The sequence below is a fragment of the Aplysia californica genome, unplaced genomic scaffold (genome assembly GCF_000002075.1).
Source record: "Aplysia californica isolate F4 #8 unplaced genomic scaffold, AplCal3.0 scaffold00425, whole genome shotgun sequence".
Classification (NCBI taxonomy): domain Eukaryota; kingdom Metazoa; phylum Mollusca; class Gastropoda; order Aplysiida; family Aplysiidae; genus Aplysia; species Aplysia californica.
Genome location: NW_004797695.1, coordinates 612403 through 618228, shown reverse-complemented (window position 1 = coordinate 618228; position 5826 = coordinate 612403). Strand labels below are relative to the sequence as shown.

General features: G+C 40.8%; 1 protein-coding gene across 2 annotated transcripts in view; it reads left to right on the top strand.

Moving 5' to 3' along the window:
* The first annotated feature begins 884 nt into the window (after nucleotides 1-884).
* Nucleotides 885-5826, top strand: part of LOC101852713 (OTU domain-containing protein 7B) — a 19459-nt gene continuing 14517 nt past the window's right edge. Inside the window, exons 1-2 of one of the 2 annotated variants that reach the window (XM_005104564.3) lie at nucleotides 885-1056; nucleotides 5114-5223. The gene's annotated coding sequence lies outside the window, so the exon portion shown is untranslated. The remainder of the gene's footprint in view (nucleotides 1057-5113; nucleotides 5224-5826) is intronic. The other variant, XM_035971380.1, reaches the window with a different exon arrangement.

The window sequence follows — 5826 nt, the reverse complement described above, 5'->3', positions numbered from 1 at the left end:
CTCAATTTTGCCAGTGAGAGCTTGGTGTTCAAGACCCTTATGTCTATTTATGTGTCCCCAAAACTGCATTTGTCGTTTCCTGATTGTTTTTCACATTTCTAACGATAAGGGACACAAATACATGTACATGTGCATGTGCCAGCATTGTGTGACATTCTCCTCTTCTCTCTCTCTCTCTCTCTCTCTCTCTCTCTCTCTCTCCTCTCTCTGTCTCTCTGTCTCTCTGTCTCTCTCCCTCTCTCTCGATCTCTTCCCCCTCTCTCTCTTTACAGTTCCCTCCAAAAACAAAACCCATTTTAAGATATTTAATAACAGTCATGTGTAATAGAAATTGACAGCGACACCTAATTTGACGACAGAATTTCGATTCTCTGTTGTGGTGTTTTTGCAAGGAAATCAAATATCACCACCCTTATAATTTGTGTTGAGTTAATGTGTCCTGTCAGCTTAATTTTTCAGAAGAGTCTATTTTCTGTTTTGTGTTGCTATCAAAATTTTCAGTAAAGTTCAACAGCACTTGAATATCAATCTCCTTGGGGTTTTAATGTCATTCTCTTCTCTGAGAAAATTTAATATAATCTACCTGTACCTGTGCCAAAAAGTATTCCCAAAGAAACCTTTGGTAAAATTAATACGCCTTTCTGCCCACCTCCAGACACTTCTAGCTTATGCATACTATAGGTGTCTAACCACAGTTATATATTATACTATTGCATGACAATGTACAATTTATAAGACCTTTAGCTTAATTAACTCACCCTATAAAAATATTATTTTTGTTGTGCGTCAAATAAACGTTACCCGTGAACATAAATATTTTACGGAATGGTAGGTACCAATTTTTCCCGCAAGCGCAGTAATTACTTCCGGTGGCTATTGTTCTTCCGTGGTAGAAACAACAGAACAACAGAGAAGAGAAAAACACTGCTAGGTCGACTTATTTCCTCTATGTATTGTATCTGTGTAAAGATTGTGCATTCCCAATTCATTGGTAGGGCTGATTCCTGGTTTTGCAGCTGATTTTAAGATTTGCTGAGGCTGTGTCCAGGTAGTTAGGTAAGTTGTGTGTCATGATATGGATTCTTCTAGATTTCCAGGAATTTAATTTAGAAGTTAAAATAGAAGGCAGAATCAGAAGAAAGTTGGCGGTTGGCCCATAGAGAAACATTGAAGTCAAGTGCTTATAGATATAGAATCTAGATCTAGATCTAGTCTAGATCTACAGTCAAACCTGTGTGAGACAGCCACCCATTTTCAAGGACAAAGTGGCCCTATAAGACAGGTGCCCGTCTTAGGCAGTAAGGGTTGATCAAAATGAAGAAAACAAACCATGTCCATTCCCTCCTGCTGAGGGCGGGGTGAGAATATCTAGATCTAGAGATCTAGATCTAGATCTATAACCAATGTCTCGCTATTCTCACCCCCCGCCCCCTCCGGTGAGAATAGCTCCCACCCCGGTGTGGGCATGAGGTGAGGACTCCCCCCCCCCTCCCCCTGACCTCTTGCAGGCCGATAAAATCACCTAGCCTAGGCCTTTGGTGGCTTACCGCATGTGGTTGGGAATGAAAAATAATAGGTAAAAACATTTTTCACCTCTCCAGTAAAAAAAAAAAGGCTCACTACACACGCTACTGCGTTGGATGTGGGACAGGCCACAAAGTGACTATTCGGACTCGAATCCGATAAGACAAAAATTTTAATTATTTCAGACTCTGAGTCCAGCATGACGTCTGCTCCAATTTCTGACCCTTGTTCAAATATAATTTCCAGCATTTTTATGAAAATTGTTTTGATTATAATGATAACAATCGAGACATGAATTTTAATATCCAATTAGCCTGATCTTAACAGGCCCTCCCTTCATCAAAAGTATGAACAGATTATAACCAAGTTGAGTTGACATTTCTGGGGGTAAAGTTAATAATGTCAACCAATGAGACTGCATCATGTAGCAATCACGCACTCTCGCTTTGCTGTGGGAAGAGGTGTTGGGAGGAGGCCACAGCTGTCCGCTTTGTGCGATGTGATAAAATTAAATTAATTACTGAAACATTAGTCTATAACACACAAACAACAAAATAAAATTAAACAGGGAAAAACATATGGTGGTGGAAGTAATGATGATGCTGTAGTGGTGGTGGAAAGACTCTGAGTTGTCAGTTACCGTGTATTTAGACTCTGCCACTAGGCGGATTTCACGGTAAGGGTGTGAGAGACAACACAGGGTTTGTTTTACTGTTTTGTGTTCAATTTGTGTTGTTTTGATTGTTTATGGGTCCAATAAACACGTGAAACAAGTGTTGACTTTGTGTGATATTTTCCGTAACAAGTGACGTTTGGATTTAGATGTTCGTGAGTCAGACAATTTTCGTTTTAAATGGCATATTATGCTAGATTTTCTCAAAAAATGGCTAACAGAACACCTAAGAAGTATGTTTTTTCTTATGTGATAAAAGTGAAAAAAAGGAAATCTAGCATCGCTTTGAAGCAGCAACAGACAGAGCGAAACAGTGGTCGTAAATCGTGGGACTAAGTCCGACATTTTGACTCTATGTGAAGTGCCAAATTTTTTTCCTAAAAAAGCGAAATGAGTGTAAGTTTTTATGCTCAGACTACGCGATACTCATTTCTACATAGGTTTTAGCCGTAATTTGCGAAAATTGAAGAAATTATTAGTAGATTCGAGAGTTGTTTGTGATGCACCCCTCCCCCTGAGTCGGCGACAATATTTTGAGTCACTTAAAAAAAAAATAATCTAGGGCTTGTCAGGGGGCATGCCCTCCTAACCTCGAAAAATATTGGGGGAGGGGGGGGGGTTCAGGAGGGGCTTAACCGTCTGTATTTACCCATAATTTGATTTTCGGCAGACAGGGTTGAGGTTTTCTTCAAAACAATTGATTTATGACATTTTAGTGGTCATATTTAATATGTGTTCTGCCGCCAAAAAATACAGGTGTTTTAACCCTAAAAAATAATGGGTCTGAGTGAAAAACAATATCTTGACAGCATATTGTTGAGTCTTTGCTGTGGATTCTCTGACTGTTGAGTGATAGTTGTTGTATTTTAAGTATAAACAATGTCAGTTAAATAAAAAATAGATTTGAATGGTACATTTTTGTTATTTCACACTTGCAGCTGCATTACTATTTTGGGCCAAACCTGTATTTTTGGCTGCTGAACACCACTGATGACATGGGCCTCTTAAAATTATTGCACATCCGTAATCTTCTCCTGGCTCTTTCTGCGGCCTTTCTACTGCCACTCCTTGACTCCTTCTTACTGCTGTCTTTCAGCCACACCTCTGATCTTCTGGTAGGAAAGATCTACACACCTAGCCTTCTCGGACAAGGGTGAAAAATGTAGGAGGTCCCGTGCACACAATAAAGATCCCTTGGTGGTCCAAAATCGATGAGTAGGCTTCTGCCGACACCCGATCAAGTCCTGGGCACTCACATGGCCTTATGCAGTTGTGAGCGCCGTAAAACACTTACCAAAAAAAATAGGTAGTGCGCCCTACTCTTTTTGTAAACTTTGTTTCAGGAAGCTGTTCTCTTGAGAGCTGGACACTGTTATTCAAGTATACTCAATGGGTGTAAATGTAAAACATCTTGAAGAATTTGGACAATCGCCATTAACAGCTGAAGTAGGTGGAGGAGTGGATCAGTATCCCCAGTTATTGAAGAATACGTCTGTCTTCCTTGGTATCTGGATCCATAACTTTCCTTATAAGAAGATGATTAAAGAGTGTTCTTGGTGTGTCTCAAATATGAGGATGGCAATGTTACTTTTGAAAGTTTTAGATCTTGTATGCCCTGCCCCCACCTATACAATTCAGATCACATAGGAGACAATCTGCCTCATCCATGCCTGTCTGGGACGACTGGCACTGAGGGTGATACCACATCTCAGCAGACGGATGGGGAGATACTCAATAAGAATTGTCCCCTTTCAAGAATAAAACTAGTATCTTCTATGTGTGATGACGAAATGCTGGATACGGATCTACCATCAAATATCGAAACAACCTTGGAGAGAAGAAACAGACCCAACTATTTGGCCCATGTGGAACATACAGCTCTAACTATGACGCAGAGAGAATTGCCATAATAAAGACCTTGGAACAGATCCCCCAAGACTCTTTTGAAGGCGCAATAACACCAGGGGATGTTGTTGTCTTCTCGGACTCAATGTCAGTACTCCAAGCCGTGGAAAGAGGAGGAGACTACAGAGGTGACGGGAACATCCTCAGCCTTGTAAAACAGATGGGCACTTCCTATGGCGTCCGGGTCACACTGCAGTGGGTGCCTGGCCATTCTGGAGTACCAGGGAATGAGACTGCAGACCATCTATCGAAGACTGGAGCGAGCCTGCCCCAGACAGACACAACCGCCTCTTTACAGGCCTGCAGAGGGATCATCCAAGCCAAAAGCAGAGACGAGTGGCTAAACAGATGGGCCAATGCAGAAACAGGAAGATCTCTCTTCGGGTACATGGACAAACCCAACCCCAACCCCAAAGACCCTTCGAATCTTTTATGTAGAGCCGATCAGACATTGATCTTCAGAGCCCGCACAGGACACTTACACACCAACAAGCACATAAACAGAATCAACCCCATGTGGGAACCCCATTGCAGACACTGTGACTACCACGAGGAGACCGTTGAACATCTTCTCCTTCACTGCCCAAACCTGGCAGTTCTTCAACGCAAGCTCCTACACACACCTACAGACTTACAAAGCCTGCTCTACTCTGGCGTTGACCAGATGACAAGGACATGTGGTTACTTGAGGGAGGCATTGCGCTGCCAAGAGCGAAATGCTCGCTGCTAAAGGGATTTGAAAACAACAACAACATGTGTGATGACAAAGTTCATTATAAACTGCTACACCACAAATACCAGTGGATAATTATTAAGGGGCCCATGCTTCCCTTTTTAAAAATGGCAGTATATCTGTGGTAAAAGCTGTTTTATTGTTCAATATATACTGTCACCCTTAAGTCAGTTCATAAGAGAAGATTAAAAAAACAACAACAGAAGATATGTACCTAGATTAACTAGATATGTACCATCTTAACATTTTCCTGGTCTTATATCTCCTGTTTTCTGCAGATCTATTTCCAAGGGGAATGAAAGTGGACCAATATCAAACACATTTCATTGTTGAGGCTGTTTATCAGAAAGTGTAAATTCTCTGCAAGAAGTGCTGCTGGAGATTGAAGGTAACTGAACTGTTGTTCCTGAGATTAGTTAAGGTCAAGGTAATGTTCATAGATTCTTATTGATTTCAGTTTGAGAACACTAATATAAGCAAGGTGAATATGATTTAATTATATTTTCTTAAAATGTGAAAGTCTTTGCATTGAGGGGACCATGTGCAATCATGCTGATCGAGACTCCAGTGATTAATGACTGTGAAATTTTGTATTTCACTTGTATTAGCACCATCCTATCTATCTGAGCTTTTCACTCTGTATGTTCCATCTCGTCAATTACGGTCATCCACTGGTGCAGCAAAATTCAGAGCCCCTAGAATGAAATTACGATCTTTTGGTGAGAAAAGTTTCTCATTTTTTTACCCAAAAATCTGGAACACCTTGCCTCAGGATGTCAGAGAAACAACAAATTTTGATAGGTTTAAACTATTGCTCAAGACTCATTTGTATTACCTGTATTAACTGTCCTGGGCAACAACGTCATTGCACACCGGACAGGTCCATAAGTACTCAGTTCCCCCCCAGCACGAAAGCCGGCTTTGTTTCATTGTTAGTTATAGTGTGTTAGTAAGTTCTGATTTTTTAATATACTTGTGTGTGTGAAATATA